Below are 22,297 nucleotides of genomic sequence, written 5' to 3'. Positions count from 1 at the left end.
CACTGTCATTTTTTTTAAAAACTTTTTGTCTTCTGCTCATCCACACAAGAAATCTGTGCCAAGATGTACAGAACTCACAGGTTTATCTCCCTTGTATAAAAACAAAAAACACACAAAAAAACAACAACAAAGTTTCTCTTCTACCACAACTAAGTTTCATTTGGATCGTATGTTTGGGAACAACATCATTATATTATGGCCATGGTGTTTACTAAACATCATTGAAAAGATAACAGGGTACACAACTCTTGTCATTGATTCAAGTCTATGACGTAGTCACATGACTTGAGATTCTTGTTGCTAGCAAGACAACTGTCTGCCAAATGTTATTTGAGATTAGAAAGCATTTGCTAACTTAGGAACTCTCTCAATTCCATTGTTGTTGTTTTTTTAAATGGCAAGGAACACTCTCAATTTAATTTTATGTTACAATGGCAGTGTAAAGTTACCAATATATGCCAGTTTTTTTTTGTACATTTTATGTGCCATAATTAACAGTATATTCCAGGTTTAATTATTCAACTAAATAAATAGAAAGCGAGTAACACACACATTAGCATACAGGGTTATCACACTAATTACAATCAAGTGCATCTTATTTATACTCTGTACAGTTTTAGATCAGATTATCAAAACATTGTTATTTCTGGATATTTCAACTTTAAAACAAAAAAGGACTCTTGGTTAACACATTACAATAGAATACAGCTTCTGTTGACTCTGTGTAAGTTTTGCACACGGTTCCTAATGCCCAAATGTATACCTACGTTCATCATGGCGAAGTGTATTTCATTTATAAAGCTTTGAGTGTTTATATGTAGATCAGTGTTTTAGTGTCTTTGATTTTTTTTTCTTATCAATGACTGTAGCCCTCACATTTTTTTTGTCTCATTTCGGTTGAAAACAAACTGAACAAAACTATTTTATGTATCAATCAAATGTCTCTGTTTTGTTTTATTCTTTCTATTGTCAGCTATTTAGTATGCACTCATTTTTTTTTGGAGGGGGGGGGGCTGTCATTGTGTGTGTGTGTGTGTGTTGGAGGAATTAATTACAGGTAGATTGGTTTTGGAGATTGGTTTTGGTTGAATATCTAACCGTTCGGTTCAGTATATAGACATGTGTGCTACAGCCAGGGAGCTCATGGGGAGAATATTCAGACATTATCATAGATCATCAACCGATATTTCAGCTCGATCCAAGCGCCGATAGCACTAGTGTGCTTCATGGACGATTCAAGATCACCAGACTAGAAATAACGTTTCGACATTTCACCAAAAGGAAGAAACATCTGTAGTCTAACAAATAGATTAAACATTCGTAAGTTAACCTTGAATCGTATTAGAATAAGAAATAGGCTTGTTGACATAGAGTTATAGAGTTCTGATTGAGATTTGATTCATGGTTCGCATTTTTTCTCTAAATTTTTTTTCTAAGCCCTGTGCGAGTTCTCCACCAATCGGAGGTCCTAGGCGGCTGCCTAGTTTGCAAATGCTTAAGGCAGGCCCTGCGTGTTGAATATCAGTACTTTGGTTTTTTTTTTGTATCCATAACTAGCCTACCAATTACTGACTGATTCCTTTTAGTGATAGGGACAAATTTTGGTTAGCAATTTAGTGTTGCAATGACTTTGTGCTATCATCATACAAGATTAGAAAATGGATACTGAAGTGCTCAATTCAATAGGGGAAATTCTGTACACCTGAAACACCATTTTTGACAATCCTTCATAATATAAACCTATTCATCAGTAGAAAAATGTCTAAGAATTAAAAGAGTAAACAGCTTTACGAAACGTCACTGTTACATTTCCAGCACCAGAAGCCTAAATGTAAAAACATCAGGACACAAACAGCGTGTCGATGCAGCGTCATTACAAGCGATAGAAAAAAGCAGGGTGCCTATTAACACAGACTGTTTGTGCTAATGATTTAGATTTCTGCAAAACTTTTGGTCTCAACGGCGATCTACTCACGCGAGACCTGGAAAGAGACCTGCATGACTAAATGCATGACGCGTAGGACGTAATCATCTTCTTTTTTGAAGTAACGTCTGTATTATATAAGATAAGATGGCATCTATAAGTGTAGAATGTGACTAAGAGCTAAATGCTCAGTGTCACTAACAAAGAAATCCTTTGCCAAACGGACACGCGTCCTCGCTAAGACAAGAGGAAGCACGTTCCCCTGAAGACAAGGAGGCCAAAACGAGGACAACAGAAACAAGACCGCCCCCCCCCCTATAACATTGCGTTCTATTTTCAAGAAGATTGCAAAACCGTAGACACCATTTAAGATGAGGGGGAAGTCACTATTATGTTAGTTTTCTGAGTTATCATTTTGCTTTAGTTTCTTATTTATTGTAATCTAAAAGAAACCTCGTTTGCTTTCTGGCCTGTGAAAAACCGCGTCCGATTTATTGCTTCTGAATCGCGTCTTGTTTACACACTATTTCCATTCGGTATTTGTAGTACTGGCACACTAAATATGCAATTAACATATTTTTTAAATTTAGGCTAAAAAAAAAAAGACAATTCCTTCTTAATGAAGCAGATGATGTTTTGTAAGAGCAATTACTTTGATCTCATTAACTAATGGATAATTAAAAGAGGAACATTTTTATCCCCCACCCCCGCACCTTTTACACAAAAAATCACAATTTAGTGTTGCATTCAGTCTTTTGATAAAGAAGATTGTGTATCTAAAAATTGCAAAATAATAATTATGAGACGAGAGTACTTTTATTTTTGATGCTCATTTACTAGATCTAGATCTAAAAATTAAATTATATGTTACATAGGTTAGGGTTGAAAAAAATAGCTTTTACTTTTAACTACGTACTTTACAAAACAACGCCTTGATCCAACTTTCTAAAAAATGTTCACGACATGTCCAGTCTAGATATCACGGGCGTAGCCAGGATTTTTTTTCGGGGGGGGGGGGGGGGGGGGGGGGGTTGGGGGGGGGATTTTTTTCTTCCCCCCCCCCCTCCGGACCGCCCCCCTCCCCAGCGAAATTTTTTTAATATGTTTTTATGTGTGTGTGTGTGTACATAATCTTTATTGCATTCTGACCCTTCATTCTTTCGGAAGACGTTTATTGTGCCCTAGAATAGGTTCTTCCATGAGTTAGTGGAAAAATTGTAGATTACCCGCCAATACTAGCAAGGGGGTCTGGGGGAGCGCTAGGAGCTTCCCCAGCGCGGGGCGAAGCCCCGCCGCCAAGCACTATTTCTGATATTGAAAGCCAACAAAATGCATATTCTGAGGTATCTACAGTGCAATTTCCTGCTATTAAAAAGTTTTATTTCAAAAACCTAATGTGCTATTCTTACTGACTTAGACCCTACCCCGCCGTTTGGCGCATTTGCCGTCAAGCTGTTTCCATAAAATTGTAGATTCCCTGCCATTACTAGCAATGGGGTCTGGGGAGTGTTAGCGCGGGGCGAAGCCCCGCCGCCAAGCACTATTTCTGGTATTGAAAGCCAACAAAATGCATATTCTGAGGTATCTACAGTGCAATTTCCTGCTATTAAAAAGTTTTATTTCAAAAACCTAATGTGCTATTCTTACTGACTTAGACCCTACCGCGCCGTTCGGAGCATTTGACGTCAAGCTGTTTCCATAAAAATCTGTCACTGGTAATGTCTGAAGCCTCTTCCCACCTGCCATGAGGACCTCAATGAATGAGTGGCGTCAAGTTGTACTAGGATATCATTGCAACTCTTCTTATGCGTAATTTATTTTGTCGGAGAACATGTCTCGCAAACCTCATGCGTCGCTCTCTCACAATCTTACTAAAGGGTCGACTCCCAGTTCGGCATAGGATTTCCTTGATTTAAACCCGATCTCTATAACTGACTACTAAAATCTGTCTTAGCCATCTTTGTTGAGCCACATTTAGTGTTTTTCAATTTTGGCAGATGACTATTCACTACTGTTTATTAAGGTAATAATGTAATGTAAGTAATGGTAAAAATGTTTAACCACTCTTGAATACGCTCTTGGAATTAAGTGACTGTAGTTTGCTTTAGATTTTATATCGAAAAGAGAAGTTTTATCGTCATCTGTTGGGGGTTTTCCACCTCAAAATGCTCTGTAAGGGGATCTTAAACTCAAAACTATCTGGAGGGGTTTTAAACAAACTCAAAACCCCCGATTGATTTGGCTACGCTCAAATAATTTTAGTGTGTAATTTGCTTTTTTTTTTATATTGAAGAGGTATTTTTAGCATTAAACCCCTCCGAATGGGGGTTTAAACTCAAAACCCCATTTTGGCAACGCTCATAGCATTTTGAGTGCGTAATTTGCTTTTTTTCTTACACTGAAGATGTATTTTTTAGCCTCAAAACCCCCTGGCGGGGGGGGGGGGTTAAACTCAAAACCCCTTTGGCTGCGTTCATAGATTTTAGTGTGAGTAATTTGCTTTTATTTATATCAAAACCCATTTGACTACACTCAAAACATTTTGAGTGTATAATTTGCTTTGTTTTTATTATTAAAGAGGTATTTTTTACCTTCAAACCTGCTGAAGTGAAGTCAAAACCCATTTAGCTACGCCCATAACATTTTGAGTGCGTAATTAACTTTTTTTTATATTGAAGAGGGGGTTTATTGTAAATTTTGGAGGGGGTTTTAAAATCAAAATCTCCCTTAACTGTGCTTATGGAATTAGGGGATTTTCGTTTGCATTTTTGTTTTGTTTTGTTTTATAGAAGAGGGGGAGTTAACTGCAAACACCCCAAGTAGGGGGTTTAAAACTCAAAACCCCTAGTAGGGGGTTTTAAACACAAAACCCCTGGTAGGGGTTTTTAAACTCGAACCCCCCTGGTAGGGGTTTTTAAACTCAAAACCCCCTGGTAAGGGGTTTTAAACTAAAAACCCCATTGGTTGTGCTGGGGCAATTGATGGTTTAGTATTAAAATCTCACCTAAAATAAACAAAATCAAAGCAAAAAATCATTCACTAAATTCAGATCCCCCCCCCCCCCTGAAAGGGGGGGGGATTTCATTTCGGGGGGGGGGGTTTGAACCCCAAACCCCCCCCCCCCTGGCTACGCCCATGCTAGATATAAATAGATCTAGTATATATAAGTCTATGGTTAGGGTCTATTTATTTATGTGACATGTGGGAATACCCGTAGACGCATGGCGTTCAGGATAGAGCCTATAGTATAGATTGTCTAGACCAGTGTTTCCCAAACTTTAGGCCTAAGTGTACCCCTTTTATAATGTTTTGTAACGCTGAGTACCCTTGACCCCCCCCCCCCCCCATGTAGGCCTACTTGCATCATTGCAAAGAATGTGCTTGTGCTGAGATGGCAGATTTTGTAATTTGATTCCCTGATTGTTAATTTTAATCTGAGATATCGATCAACCAATAGTGTGATCCTTTTTTTTTTCAACTTGATTTCTACAAATGTTATACAAAAAAAAAGCAACTTAACATAAATAGGCCTATAAAGTTGGAAATGTCAAGATGTATTTCAGAACTATTTCTGTTAAAACCGGATACACATGTTATCTTATCTTATATAATACAGACGTTACTTCAAAAAAGAATATGATTACGTCCTACGCGTCATGTATTTAGTCATGCATATTAACCAATGACTTAAATTCTGCCAAGTCACTGGTTTTCCTGGCTAGCTCAGGCAACCCATTCCATATTCAAATAGCGCTAGGGAAGAAGGAGCATTTGTACAAATTTATCCTAGCATATGGAACGAGGAATGTTGCATTTGTAACCAGAATGATGTCGAAGAAATCAAAACATCCCTATTCCTTTCCTGACTGTTATCACATTTATTTGTAAGATGCATGATACCACCAGTTACAGGTTTGTACAAATATAAAATCAAATGATACAAAAAAATGTGAATTAAAACTTATTGATAATTTATTTTAGTTTATTAACAGAACATTAAAAATGGATACTTTAAAAAATCAGCATAGTTAATGAGGTGCAACGTGTACCCCCTTCAAATTATTCCCGTACCCCTGGGAGTAAGCATACCCCAGTTTGGGAAACACTGGTCTAGACCTGGGACCAACTTTAATTTGAAGAAGATAAGGCCTATGAAAAATAACGGTCAAATCGGAGTTTTCCCCCGTGTGGCCAATCATCTAGTATTTTCTCCCAAACATATATACATATACTGTCAAATTTCTAGTTAGAGCCGTTTTCGAGATCCTTGTTCACCCAGGTGGTTGTTTTTAGAACCGATGAAGAATTCGCAAGCTGAAATGTAATAAAAATGCTTTTAAAATGAAAGTAAGTGTAGGAATATATCAAATCATAACAACACAGTCTTTGAAATTTACATTTTTTATTGTCTGATATAAAGATCTATTTACACAATAAATCTTGTTAAAAGACCAAAATTGATTAGCATGATCAACCAACCATTCTTCTGCTCTGTTGTCACGTCACTAAAACAAATATGTACAAGCAAATTTAATTTCTTTGAACGATTCCCCCTCCCCCTTCCAAAAACTTATCCTCAGGCACTCCACATACACACAAACACATAGGCCTACAATGTCTAGCATTGTTTCCCTTGTTAGCCACCCCAAAATCACACACACACTAAACAGGAAGTATTCTACTAGTAGTGTTATATACAGCGTGACATGGATCTGTATATTTAGCACTGATTACATGTGGACTAATTAAAGTAAATGAAAAAAATATATATACATCTTTATATACTAAATGTTGATATTGACATTGGCAGCAATACAAATTAAACGTGTTCTGTTAAGAAGTCAAGACAATCCCATGAAGTTTTTAGATGTAGGGGGAAGTTTTGTATTGTTTCTTATAGATATAGATCTGTTGTGTTGTTCTGTGTGTATTTGGCAGTGGTCAGAATGGATCCTAGACGCTACTTAACTATAGGCCTACAAAGCAGAGAGAGGACACACAAGGAAGAGGCCAGAAGTATATCAACATGTTTTTTTAAAGGGGTTGTTAATAGATTCTTGATTTCGTGCATGCATTTTTTTGTATCCAGAGAATTGTCTATTTGATTGAAAGTTGCGTTTGGTCAGTGACATCTTATTATTTTCACACAACAAAAGACAGCGTCTAAGTCTAGACCTTGTTCTGTCTTATTGGAATGTTAGAGATCTGATAACATTAAATAACATCAACCATATTTTAGCTGGCACGAAGTTGATAAAAAAAACCTGGCCACATTGGGATACCAAAAGAGTAACCATGACAATATAGATAAACACACACACAAAAAAATATACAATAGAATAGTAGAATACATAGACGTCATAGATCTACAAACCTTATTGGCCAGTGAAAAGAAAACTATTTAGATTCTAAATCAAATAATACAGCGTATGATTTGTCAACGTGGATATTGAATGTAGTCTAACATTTGCATTGCTTATATTTCACACTAATTAAAAAAATAAAAGATCTAGAATAATCTAGATCTATATATTCTAGATTTAGATTATTTTTAGAATCTAGATCTAGTCTATAAATTCTATGTAGATCATTTATACGGGATCATACAGTCATATCATATGATTATGATTAACGACCTTTTAAAAAATACATCTATGTTTTAATAACGCATCCGCCATTGTGACTCTAAAAATAATGAAGCACACTTGCATACAAAACAAACATTTATGTTTTAAAGATCCCCATTTGTTTTCAACATTCTCCAGGTCGGTGAAGTAACTTTGATCACAGACCGACAACATCTACTGTCTAGTTCTGAAAACGGATCACGCAAAGAACTAATTTAAAAAATAAAAAAAAAACATAATCACTAGGCTAGAAAATCAAGATTCACCGGGAGCAAATAAAATTGAAACAATTTATATTTATATCTACTACTTGGGGGAGGGGGAGGCATCTTGAACATGGTAAAACCTTTTTTTTTTTTTTTTTTTACATTTCAAACTTTGCTGACTACTGAAACTACAGGCCCTCCCAAGAAAAAAACAAACAACGTTAAACCGGAAGGGAGAGAGTCGTAATCGTCTGTCTGATCGCTTTTTGAAAGTCTTGTAATTCGAAAGATTCCTGCAAGGTATGGATGCTTTGTGTGCGGAATATTTCATTTTTTAAAATCATTTCTTAAATACGACAATGTGGGGAAAAAAGGAATGTTAAAGACTTCCCCCCCCCCCCCCGTAGACCAATAGCATTCCATCTAACATCCAAAAAAAAAAGGGATATTTTAAAAACAGAAGGAGGTAAACAAATGATTTCTTTTCTTTCGAAAGTTGCTGGCAAGAACAAACTGAAGATTCAGGTCAGAGTCAGACTACACCTGTTGGCTCTAGAATCAGGAAGTGTGTCACCTTTGAATGGCGGGGTTTAATCAAAGCCACTAAAACATTTTTTTTCCTTTTGAACCCTTTATCAACTCCCCTCTCCTCTCCCGCAGCACCACCTTTCTATTCACTCCCCTCCCCCCCCCCCAGCACTGAATGTGTTCGTCCTTTTTTGTCAAGTGAATGTCAACAAACAGAGAAACTACATTTTGTCTCTAGTCCAAAGTTCATCCAAAATTCCCTTTTTTTTCCCCCTTTACCTCAAAGACAATGACTTTAGTTGGGGACACGGGCTCCAGTCAGAGACGGGACAAAAATATCAGTGCTACATGTGAATTTAAGTAGATCTAATTACTGCTACAGTTCGGAAAGAAACCAAAGCAGCACCGAGGGTTTCAGAAATCATTGCACGTTCGGGGGGGGGGGGGGGGCATCCATTAAGTTATGTTTGATTTGGAAGGGGATCTAGCTTTAACCTATGTAGTAGGCTATGTATCCAGCAACTGAACAAGAACAATAACTCCTAGCATACATTAAAGGGAAGCAACTTAACTTTAAACAATGCTCCTGAATAAAAAAAAATAGTGTAAAATATGTTTAAAATCACAACTACATCTTATTGTTTAAAGTGTATTATTTCAAATGAAATTAACTATCTAGGAAGAAATGATTTCTGTGTTCACAAACACATCACAAAGTACTGTGTGTTTTACAGGAAAATTAAAAAAGTGGAGTTATATTAAAACATGTTTTAGGCAGGATGTCCGGAATCATCACCCATACCTAAATAAAGATGAAACGTATGTCAAATCAATCACTACAAACGCAATTCACATGTCAGTAGTGTTTTTTTTTTTGCGGCTATGGGGCAACATTTTTAACACTGTCACTGGCCACATCAGCGAAAAAAAAAATGTTGAATCAAATTGAAAAAAGTCTGTGAGGTTTCATTATACAATATGAGCAGGAGTTTTGAAGGGCCATATAGGGATTCGTGGGCTGCAGTCTAGGCATCACTGATCTTAAAAATTCTACCAAAATATAATATAAGAAGCGGACAGCATCCTTTGCACTGTGCCAATTAGTTACTAAGTGTATTGCTTATTTATTTGGCAAAATGAAAAGCAGCAGATGGTGTTTTTATTTTAAACAGTACTTCACTTCCTGTTTAGAAGACACAGACTCCCCTCCCCTTTGCAGATTAGGCTTTCAAGCAACTAGATTCTAGTTTCAATACATTTTATAAAGAACATGAAATCGTAAGCTATGGTAGTACAATGTGAAGTGCGTTCAAAGTTTCGGAATCTTCTAAGTCGTCTGCTATTACCGCACGTTATGACACGTGAATAGACTGTAGCCCCCCCCCCCCCCCCCCTCCTTATTTTTCTTTTTTCCTGTTTGAAAGAAATCTTTTGAAAAAGAAATTGTGACGGTGTGTAAATTTTGTCTAAATAATTGCTAAGTAAACTAAAATAGAAAACGCGAACTTAGGATATGGAGGTGGGGCGAGGGTGGAGATTAGCCAAAAAAAAAAGGGGGGGGGGATGAATAGATACAATTGTATCTCGAACTCCAATACATTCTTTGGTGTAAAGAGGGGAGGGCATTTATAAAAGAAACAATGTAATTGGTCGGATTCTAAACACTTTTCATGTGCACATTTGTTAAAAACTAAGGTCTAACTTTGCTGAACTGATCTTTGATTGACAGTCATCTCCGTTGCGTCGTAAGAGCACTGCAAACGATACATTCAAATCGTGGTCAATAAAATTATTTAAAAATGAAGTTTTGGGAACTTAATATCTTTTTTTTTCCAATTCTTAAAACGTATAAATTCTTGTTCGATTACTAATAAAGTTTTCCACCACTACAAAAATCTCTTCAAATAAACCAAGTGGTCTGTATGTGTGGTAATAAAATGGAAAACATTCTGGTCACAGTTCCAGGTTGACTTAGAATACTTGGTACACAATTAAGATCAGTCGTTGATGAGTTGGGTGAAATGATTGGAAGTTAATTCTTCAAGAAAAGTAGCTCATTTAATGTGTCAATGTTTGGATAAACGAACGTGTCAAATCATGCCTACATCAAAATTAACAATGTTTAACTGTTAGACCCTAGTGCAACAACATCTGAATTAAAAAAAACAACAATACTAAACTCCTCCCTTCCTGCCCATTTCTCAAAGAATAAATCAAAGTTAGCACATGCATAATGAAAATAGATAACATGACCCTCCAATCTTATAAAAAAATAAACAAACAGTAGCTAAAAACAGTAACTTTATGACATTTAAAATCCACATGTTCTTTCTCTGTATAATAGCCTTTTAAGAAAAGAATATAAAGCCATATGTTTGTTCATGTTTTTATTAGATCTAGATGTTTAAATCCACTTGTCTTGTGTCACTCAGGTTATAAAAAAACATCCGCACAACAGCAAATCTTGGAAAACGTTTGTTGCTTAAAGGACCGGCTCCTGCATTACGATGTCACCACTGTTAGTCTAGATCTGCATTCTTGAAATGTAGTTTACACATGTTCGTGGTCCCAGCAAATAGCTATTTATACATGTTCACGGTCTCAGCATAGAATAGTTTATACATATGTTCACGGTTCCATCAAACATATATTTATACATGTTCACGGTCCCAGAAAGAATATATTTATACATGTTCACATGTCTACAAGCAGAACAGTTGTTTATACATGTTCACGGTCCTAGCAGAAATTGGCAATGGGTGTGAAAATCAAAGAATGTTAATCAATCACATTACATTAACAGTCTGGAATAAGATTAACACGTGAAAGCACTAAAAGAGCAACATTTTTTGTTTTCATGACCTATGGAATACAAGTATACATAAAAATAAACAGCATAGTACAACGATTCCATAGCGTGTTTACTGTCCATACAAGCTGGTTAACAAACTTAGATCCAATGTAGTATTTTAGGAATACAGAGGAGAACTGGAGGAAAAACCTTCAGGAATCGCATTATGCTTTTTACATGTTCGTATGAGACAGCGTTCGGTGGGTCATGTCTGCCTATGACTCTGGTCACGTGGCGACAGACTGACCCACCCTGAGTCCACCCTTCGAGGTCAGCGGCGGGTTAACGTCGCGACAGGCTTTCGGGGACCTGGTCGGAGCCCCGGAATGGTTGCCCCTGCCGGGCTGGGAGGTGGAGTGGCCGCCGGCAGCAGCGGGCTTGTTCTCGTTCTGCGCCTCTGAGCTCGGGGCGTCGTCTAGATCGAAGAATATCTCAGGCTTGTCAGAGATCTGGCTCCTCTCTCGCTTCTTCTGCTTGAACCTCCCGGAGCGGGAGATGGACAATGAGTGCCTCAGGCGTCGTTTTTCAAGTTCAGGGTCAACGTTTGGGTCAATCTTGATGTCGGCATCGTCTTTCTTGGTTTTCTTTCCAAAAAACTTAAAGAAAGAAGACATGGCGCCAAGAACAAATCAGATCACGAGAAACAAATTAAGTCAGATAGAACACCAATAAAATGCCTTCAAAAAATGCTTCATCCAGCGATGGTCCAGTTAAAAATAGAGTTCATTGTGGACCCTGAAAGAAAAAAAAAAGAAAAGTTATGTCAAAAAGAAATATTGCTCAAAGTAAGATGCAGACCAACAGTGGGACTTGGACTGGAAGAGCAAGAGCCCTTCAATAGCCCGCACCCCACATACACACACACACACACAGGGTTTTCCTACAAAATGTTTATTTTATGTTCTCTTTCATTCATGAAAAAAAGTTTTAACTCTTTTTCTCAACCTGATCGTTTTTCTTTTCTTTTTTTTCTTTAAAACAAGTTTTTTACATTGATCATTTGATGGCTGCCCGATCGTGTGGTATGCACTCTAAACTGTCATTTCGATAGTCCCAGGTTCGAACCTAGCTCGCCGCCATCCTCCGTCATCTTGTAGGAGGTTTCTCCCAGATACACGTTTCAGCTGAATTGGAACGCAGCACGTCCTAACGTCCGCCCCCCTTACACATTCACATAATTTTGCGGGTAGCAACAACCAAAAGTTAGTCTTAAGTCTCTGACTTTTCACGACAACTTAATATCGAAATATTGAAAAGGCTATTTTTATTTTCGTCCCCCACCATCAGGAACCGTAATGAACAAAAAATTGTCTCTAAAATACATACACACAAAGAATTTAAATACAGATTCAAAGATTGCTGGTGTTTTCGAGGAAACAAAAATGAAAATATTAATTAGCATTTATTAATTAACATTTTAAAGTGTCCACAATGGAAAGTTACGCACCAAATAATTATTTCATTTTGTTTTTGTAAACTTTGTAAACTCGAATTCATGAAGGAGCTGTTTCCCATTTTGAAGTAAAAAGAAAGAAAATATGCTTAGAGATTTTAAAAAATAATAAAAATACGGATATCCATTTTGTGTTATTAAGCATTTGTATTTATACTTTACACGTATAATGCGCCCTTTAGGGAAATACCGAAAATAAAATGCAAAGGTTTAATAGAAAGCTTGCGGTCTTCACAAATTACGGCGTTCGAGCTGCGAATCTGTCAAAACCGTTTCTTACAAGCCCCAAAGAGGTAAAAGGAACCAGTGTACGATGTTTCATGCTGATCCGTGTTTCAGTTGCTGAGATCTCTTGATACATAAATGAATGAATGACTCAGTTAGTCAGTGGTATTTTAAGCTTATAATAAGAGATTTATACATCGCTGGTTAAAGCCTAGACTTTTGCGTTATTTTGTAATTTTTTTTAGAAAAGTAAATTATGCATTTGTATAGCTCATAGGGACTAGAGTATAAGAACCAATTAGATACAGTTGTGTCCACCTGCCAGTAGCGAAACGCATTAGAAGACTAAAGGTTGTCATCAAAGCTAAGGGGGGTGTGGTGGCTAATGGTAAAACACCTGGCTTTTGAACCGAGGGGGTTGTGTTCGAATCTCACAAAAGACTGGGATTTTGTGAATTTCGGGGATTTTTAGGACGCCTTTTAGACCACACAACTCTAATGGGTACCTGACATTAGTTCGGGAAAGTTAAGGCGGTTGGTGGTTTTGCTGGTCACAAACTTAACTCGTTAACCGTGGGCCACAGAAACAACTGACCTTTCTATCATCTGCCCAATAGATCGCAAGGGTCACACTTGAATACGGTGCAAAACAAGCGGAAGTAAAAACTGATCCAATTAAGGGGAAGTAATTAAAAGGGCACAAACACGTGAACAGACGCTGCTAATTCTGTTTGGTCTGACAGTAGACGGTGTGCTCACTAAAACCATCTGGTGTTAACTTTTTTTTTTATGCCGTAGGAGGGGGGAGAGGGTTTTATTTTTTTTTACCTTACCAAAAACTAATTGAATACTGGGCTCTTTGGAATACTGTTTAGCGGCTTTATACTAAGAAAAAGGGGGGGGGGGCGAAGAATATTCTGACCGGCCAGATACGACTCTACATTTCCTTGTCTATGTCACGATCTTTCTTGCAGGACGTCATTCATTGTCATCCCTCACATCAGATCTAACAGACTCTTAGTTTCAAGTTGATTTGTCCTGAGCAATGAGATCTGTTGATACCCAGGCCTGACTGCCGTGAACTCCGAAGCGCCACTTTAGTTGTTTTCTTTAGACAAGGAAGTCAAAACTTTACAAAACTCGCTGTAGAGAGTTACTATTTATTTTCTATCTATTGTTCTGTGGCACATGTAGGGAAACGAAAATATAGGTAATTAAAATTCTTATGACTTGAAAGCAAAACCTTTTATAAAACATGCAACACGATTATAATAGTCTGACTGAGAAAAAAAATCAAATACCAACTTCCACACTAAAACAAAAGCTACTGCCAATGACAGACGAAGACGACGAAAAGAAAATCTGAATCAACCAACAGCGGACAATGGCTATGTCTGCGCTAGTTGTGGCAAAATATGTAGGTTGCAGCTAGGGCTGCGTAGCCACAAGAAATACTGCATTCCTCATTTATCTTCGGACTCGAATATTTCATAGATGTACCCGCCATTATAGTTTCTCCATGTGCTTTCATTTCTGATCTGATAATTGTTTCTTCTGTCTCTAAGCCTGTTCCTTCTGATCAAAAACTTTTGCACCTCATTTTTCTCCCACTTCTAATTTTGGATGAGGTTTGAAGCTTGAAAGATCGACAAACTATTTCATCTATTAGTCGTAATTAATTAATTTAACTTCTATGAATCATGTACTAAATTATAAAACAATAAGGCTAGTTTAGAGATTTAGTTCGTACGATACAAATTTAAAACTAACAATGGACTAATAAAACCTTCCATTTTTATAATTACTTGACTAGCTCAGTGGCCAAACACGTTGTGGAGTCATGCAGGCTCGAGTTCGAATTCCTACTCAAGCAGAACAAGGGCAAGTTTCACTAGTCCCGACTTTTAGCTTCCGGAACATGTTGCCTCATTCTGTTGTGTCCGGTTCTGAGGCGAAACATTATGTCTAGAGTTCTCTATCAATAACTCATTTGAGTACAGATACAATGAAATCCCATTAAAGTTAATGAAAATATATCATTAACAAAGTCTCGCCTCTGTGTGGTTTTGTTTGTTTATTTAGTTCACCCCTAATATTGAATATGCCTGACCTCTCCCACCTCATCTTTTGTAATGGTTTAAACATTAGTTGAACACTGACTAAGAAGAGTACTATAGTAAAACAGCGTATTGATGTATTTCTTGTCATATTACTCTTCTAGGACTCACTTCACCGAGGCGAGACTGCAGAGTCTCAACACTTTTAAACCCCACACTTTGAGGTAGTTTGAGTCTGTGCGTTAGCAACGTTTCCTTTAGTTACACCGCCCTTGTGTTTTATTTTCTACCACCACGACAAAAGAAAATGTAAGAATATAAATCTATTCAGTTGGGGCGGGGGGGGGGGGGGCTAACAGTTGGGGTGATTTGACCTAAAATTGTGTATTGACACTATGTGTGCCCTCCACCCCTCCCCGACCACCTATATCTCTAATGTTTGTTACATCTTAATTTATGTAATGCTTACGTGGTAGAAAAAAAAAACCAGGCCACAGACCGAGAGAAAAAAGTTTACTCTTAAAGTGTGTAATGTGTTACCAATAACTAGAAGACTATGATAAACAGAGCCATGGTAGAATCTAATAAGATTTTTTTTAAAGTCACGATTAAATCAAAGCCTGTCAACAAGATTTGGCCATAAAGTAAAATTACCCTTTCACCGCTGCGCTTATCTGGCTAACTCTTTCTTAGTGCTATCTGTAGCTGTTTGGCTTCTTGGTTTATATATTTTTTTAAAAGGGTAAATGATGTCTGAGGTTGGCTGCAATAAATCCAACGAGTGCATTTGTGTGATTTAGTATGCTGAATTGTGGTCCTGGTTTGTGTAGACATATTTTTGTTTATACAGTGGCAGGTGGCCTCGTTGTTTGTTTGTTTGTGTTTGTCTTGGCCTATCGAAATTTGTTCATAAACTGAAAAAATAGAAAATAAATCTAGCACCAAAGTTCAAAAACTCATTTTCATTCATTTTTTTTAAAATGTATAAGCTTATATCAACTCAGGTTGTCTGTCTGGTACAAAGCTTCTATCAACTCAGTCTGTCTGTCTCTGGTACAAAGTTTAAACACGTTATTTCTCCCACGCACACATTCTCTGATGAAGTTGAAACTTTGCACAATTATTCAAGTAACCAATTAGTTAATTAATTACTGGTGATAATGTTTTTATATAGACAAGGACAATTAATTCTTCAGTATTCCGAAAGGCTATATGTTTAAGATTTTGTCCCCTTAGTTCATTGTACACGTTTTTTCTACCACACCCACTCTCGGATCAAGTTGAAACTTTAAGCGATTATTTATTTTACCTAAAAAACATGAAGTAATTAATAATTAATCTAATAATTGGTCATTTCAATTAACCAGTATTTAATATTTGGCTTATTAACTAGACTCGAAGTCAAGTCAATTGATTTAATTGATGCTTTGAGACGGAGCTATTCTTGGCGAAGACAAGTGTCTTATCAATGTCTGTTATGTATACATGGCGTTAATAAACAACTATAAATAACCCCTGAGTCATGCCTAAATATAACTGCAGAATCTAATCATGGTTTTCAGACCACTGGCAGAAGAAATCAAACATGTCTTAAATAAACATTTCTAGTCCAAATACTTCATTTTGTGCATTTTTTCGTTTACAGAGTTGTAGGGAAAAAACAAAACCTTCCAAAAGCTACAAAGAGATTTGATGTGCCAACCGCAAGGATAACAAAATGAGTTGGATAATAAGCGAATAACGTCTGGTATTAGATTTTAAAACTAGCCGTTACGTCACAAAAGGATTTTCATAAATGGAGTCCTTGGTGTATCTGGTGTACAAAAAAAAAACAACGGAAGTCTGGATAAGCTATTATGCAATTTAATCATTAAAATATCCAATGACTGAGCTCTTACCCACACCTGCAACATTTGTTGTATTTAACTGGCAACTATTTTAAAAAATTGCAAAATACTTTCCAATCTTAATCTCTTTATTATTTTTTTAGCTTCCATTTTATGCTCCTACATTTTTCCATATCTCTTTTTGTTTTGTTTTTTTACAAAGCTTATATCAACTCACTCTGTCTGTCTGGTAAAAAGTTTGAACATGCTTTTTTTCCCCATTTCCCATTCTCGGATCAAGTTAAAACTTTGCACGATTGTTCATTAAACCTCACAAGACATGAATCAATAAAAAACAAGGTTACAAAGACAGTTTGTGTGGAAACACAACTCAAAATCGGCCACCGAAGTGGTCCACCCAGGCAAACAAAAAGGCAGGTTTCAATATTTTCAGAAAGAATATCAGAATGAATTATATCAAAGGCAAATGACAGAAAAGAATGAAGAAAGAAGGTTGACAGATCTTGTGTGGTGCCCCAACGGCCCAGCAGACCAAGGGATATGTGAAAGTGAAGGTGAAGTTAGATATGAACCTGGCCTAACTGATTTCATATAATGATTATCTTATTGATATAAAAAATACAAAATAAAATCACTAATTCAAAGCTCATTAAAAAAAAACAACATTTCGTTAAAAAAATTATTTAAACATCCTTAGTTGCGTGTCGTATAGGTGTACTATAGGTAGTGTGGTACCTTAAGTTCACGCGATAATATGAAAAACTATTTATTAATTGTTGTTTTAAATTAGGGTTCCACTTATAAGCATATTTAATTGATTTTTTCTCTTTGAAAAAAAAAAAGAATTTTGTTTTTGTAATTGTATTGTATGTAGTCAGTGTGACAGAATTTACATAACTTATCACTAAATTTGTAAAAAAAATATTATTTTGACAAAAAAATCTAAAACCGTTTGCATTAATGTGTAAAAAATATGGTAAATAGTTATCTCCCTTACTAAATAGCTTCCTGTGTTTAGTGAATAGTAGTAAAAATGGTTTATTTTTTATGAAAAAACTGCTTTCATAGTTGATTTTAAAAATTACATTTTTCACTTTCAGAAAAAAAAGTAGCCGTTGCATCAGAACTTTGAAAGGTCTAAAATATCAAGATGTCGGATTTTCAATATCTTTTCTAGTTTTCGAGATCTAAACGGGACGGACGGACATTCCACACAAAACTAATAGCGTATTTTCCCCTTTCAGGGGCGGCTAAAAATGTGTTAATTAATGGTTGTAGATTTTTTATTTTGTTTGATTTCGAAATAAGGTGAATAAATGCTATATACTTAATGAAAGATGTGGATATATACATATGGATTTAGCCCTCTTATTATGTTTTTTTTTTCCAACTCCCCATTCTTGGATCAAGTTGAAATTTTGCATAATTATTCATAGTCGATAACAATACACGAATCAATCCAAAAATTAACCAATTAATTAATCATTTAGTACTAATTAATTAATTTTTTAAGATAGCAGAAAGGGCGCTATTCCCTGTAATTTTCAGATAAATGGTAGTAATTAGCGGTTATTTCCCCTAAAATAAGCTTTGTTTTTAAAAAGTATCCCTTTTTTTTTTCTATTACTTGTTAAATTATTATATTTCTTAAAAAATTGAAACCGGATCTCAACCGGTCCAGATATAAACAAAGAGCAGAGCACTATGATCAACGTATGTATGAACGTCTCCTCTATCACGTGACACACAATGGAAACGCCAGAACGAAGATATGTTTTAGCTCAAAACAGCGACACACAAATAATAATAATATAATTTTGGCAAGCTGTTGGATCAACACTATTTGTTAGTAAAACCCAACCCAACCACGGCATTGACTCCGATAATAGACAGCCTTGTTGTTAGATTCCATAATAGATCGGTCTACTGAACAGACAAAATGGTGGAAACTAGGAGCGGGGAGGGAAGAAGGTTGGGATTATGGCCTAATCAATGGCAATAGATCGTGTGAACACGGTATGAGACCACCACCCCTCTCTCTCCCCCAGATTCACATCCAGCTTCCACGCTCCAGTGACCATCCCTATTTAACCAGTCGATAAAGTCATTCGTTGGGTCACAGTTTTCATCCAGAGAAAGTCTATAGATTGTTCTTGAACAAACTGGTGCAGGCGGATGAATAATTCAATGACTTTATTAGTATTTAACAAATTAAAAAAAAAATAGTACCAGAGATGGAGATCTGCCAAAACGTCGGCATCAGCTATTCCGGCCCAAGATCTCTATATTCGTGTGCTCAAGTTTAGTCCCACTAAGAGGTAATCAGATGCGGTATAATGGGATTATCACAAATTATATAGGCTATAAATATATATATATATATATATATATATATTTTTTGGGGGGGGGGGTGATTCTAATGATTTTGAGGTAACTAGAGAGAAGACGGATAGATTATGAATACACATGAGGACAAGATGTGAGCCTTTTAGTGAGATTTTTTTGTTTGTTGCCAAGTTAGTTTATTAATTAAACAGTCAATACATGCAATTAATAACAATAATAATAATAATAGGCCTTCTATATAAACAAGTTATGAAACAGGAATATTTCTAGCTCATTATTTTCATTTAAAGTTTTACATTTCCACACTTCTCTTTTCTTAGGTAACATAAACAGTTTTGGTCTTAGTCTCCTGATCTACTAACATAGTCCATTTGGTCTAATATAGTCTCCTGATCTACTAACATAGTCACTTTGGTCTAACATAGTCTCCTTTAGTCTCCTGATCTACTAACATAGTCACTTTGGTCTACTATAGTCTCCTGATCTACTAACATAGTCCATTTGGTCTAATATAGTCTCGTGATCTACTAAAATAGTCACTTTGGTCTAACATAGTCTCCTTTAGCCTCCTGATCTACTAACATAGTCACTTTAGCCTAACATTGTCTCCTGATCTACTAACACAGTCACTTTGGTCTAACATAGTCACTTTGGTCTAACATTGTCTCCTGATGTACTAACGTAGTCTCCTTTAGCCTCCTGATCTACTAACATAGTCACTTTGGCCTAACATTGTCTCCTGATCTACTAACATAGTCACTTTGGTCTAACATAGTCTCCTGATCTACTAACGTAGTCACTTTGGTCTAACATAGTCTCCTGATCTACTAACATACTCACTTTGGCCTAACATAGTCTCCTGATCTACTAACATAGTCACTTTGGTCTAACATAGTCACTTTGGTCTAACATTGTCTCCTGATGTACTAACGTAGTCTCCTTTAGCCTCCTGACCTACTAACATAGTCACTTTGGCCTAACATTGTCTCCTGATCTACTAACATAGTCACTTTGGTCTAACATAGTCTCCTGATCTACTAACGTAGTCACTTTGGTCTAACATAGTCTCCTTTAGCCTCCTGATCTACTAACAGTCACTTTGGCCTAACATTGTCTCCTGATCTACTAGCATAGTCACTTTGGTCTAACATAGTCTCCTGATCTACTAACATAGTCACTTTGGTCTAACATAGTCTCCTGATCTACTAACATAGTCACTTTGGTCTAACATAGTCTCCTTTAGCCTCCTGATGTACTAACATAGTCACTTTGGCCTAACATAGTCTCCTGATGTATTAACATAGTCACTTTGGTCTAACATAGTCTCCTGATCTACTAACATACTCACTTTGGCCTAACATAGTCTCCTGATGTACTAACATACTCACTTTGGTCTAAGTCTCCTGATCTACTAACATACTCACTTTAGTCCTACTTCATTACGACATTCGAGATTTATCTACAACTAAAGATGGGAATACTTCAACATGCAGTCTCTGATAACTTATTTGGGGGGAGGGGGAAGAAAGGCATTGTGTGTGTGTGTGTGTGTGTGTTCAGGAAGGAGAATGGAGAATGGTAGTTTAATAGCTAAGAATAATCTCAAACACAAATTGTACAAGCTATTGACAAAACACGCACCGACGAGAACGATAACTTAATAAGGGATGTGGGAGCCCGAGTTGGGTTAAATTACTTATATTGGGCGCCGAGGGAAGTAGGGCACGACATGGCCTAAATTGTGCCGATGTGCCAAAAACCCAAAATACAAATACCAAGTGAAGTAGCTTCGAATCTCAATCAAATGATTTTTTTTCTTCCAAGATTAAAAAAAATACCTCTTAATCACAATTTGTTTTCTCTGTGACTGAGGTTGTGATGTTCTTATAAAAACATGCGGTGTTTGGTTCTTAAAACTTGTTCAAACCCAAGAGCAACCCATTCAAAGCAACACTAACAAATGTCAACAGTATCAACTAGGAAACAGTTCCCCAGTTACTCCCAGCTTACGATTTCCTGATAGCAAATTTTGTGCATTGTAAAAAGTCTTTCTTTTGCTTCCACCGCTACGAACTGGCTTTCGTGACCAGAAGTCTTCATCCACAAGACACGTGACTAAAGAGGCTTACGGATATCCGCCACAACAAACAAGCATGTCACGTGGGCGAAATTTAAAAAAAAAATCATTTTAAGAGCTAAATTAAAATATCAATAGTTATATTCTAACTACTCTGACGGAAGAAATTCAACAATCATTTTGATAATAGAAACACATGCCCGAGGAGCTCGTTAGTTATTAGCATATTAATGCAATGTGGTTTTTTTTTTTTACCTTCGTCTCGATCTAAAAAGGTATTGGCTAAAGAAACCTATTAAGGGAAGTAATTGTGTATGCCATATCTGCAATTAGAATACCATACACTGTGACATATTGTCTGAACTATGTAGTATAGGGCTTAAAGCAAAGGTGTCCAACCATCTACATAGGGGTCAGTAAAAATTCCGTGTCCACAGGCCGCGTCTTTCTTTCTATACCTAAGTCTGTTGGATCGTTGGGGCACCACACAAGATTCGTCGACCGTCTCTCTCCACTCCTCTTTTGCTGTTGATAAACCCTCTTTCAATGATCAGGCCCGTCCATTCTTTGATGTTGTCTTCCCATCGCTTTCTCTCTCTGCTTTTTTTCCTGGTAATGTTCCCTGAAGAAAGTTCTTTGCGAGCCCTGAAGACCTTGTAATATGGCCATAGAGTTTTAGCTTGCGTTTTTTTTTTTTTTTACAGTAGTAAGAATATTATCGTGGGGTTTTAATAACCATGTCTCTAATCTCTTCGTTTGTGATGCGGTCTTGAAATGTGATACTAGCGATCTTTCTGTAGCATCTCGATTCCATAGCCTGGATCCTCGTCTCTAGGTCTGCAGTCAGCCTCCAAGACAAGCAAGAATGTGGCCATGACCAAGGAGCGCATCAGTTTTGATTTTGGTGTCACGGGCTACGCCTTTGTCTTTCCATATTTGCCTGTGCTGCTATGGACTGTGCAATGCGGGCCAGTTGTTCAGGTTTGGTTCCCTCATCTGAGACGATAGCTCCGAGGTGTTTAAAACTACTGACACTTGTCAGCCTTTCACCTCCAATGCTGTTGCAACTTTCAAAGCACTGTTGGCTATTGGTCATAAATTGAGTTTTTTAAATGCATTTTATTGCATACCATATGCCGCGGAAGTCTTGTCTATG

The 22,297-nt window shown here is 36.8% G+C and overlaps 1 long non-coding RNA gene across 1 annotated transcript in view; it reads right to left on the bottom strand.

Moving 5' to 3' along the window:
* Positions 1-6,309: 6,309 nt before the first annotated feature.
* The window catches only part of LOC106076794 (uncharacterized), a 35,094-nt gene continuing 19,106 nt past the window's right edge, over positions 6,310-22,297 (bottom strand). The window contains exon 2 of the long non-coding RNA XR_001219466.2: positions 6,310-11,871. This is a non-coding gene — a long non-coding RNA (uncharacterized LOC106076794). The remainder of the gene's footprint in view (positions 11,872-22,297) is intronic.

This window comes from Biomphalaria glabrata, chromosome 11 (genome assembly GCF_947242115.1).
Source record: "Biomphalaria glabrata chromosome 11, xgBioGlab47.1, whole genome shotgun sequence".
NCBI lineage: Eukaryota > Metazoa > Mollusca > Gastropoda > Planorbidae > Biomphalaria > Biomphalaria glabrata.
This window is presented reverse-complemented; position numbering and strand designations above follow the sequence as displayed.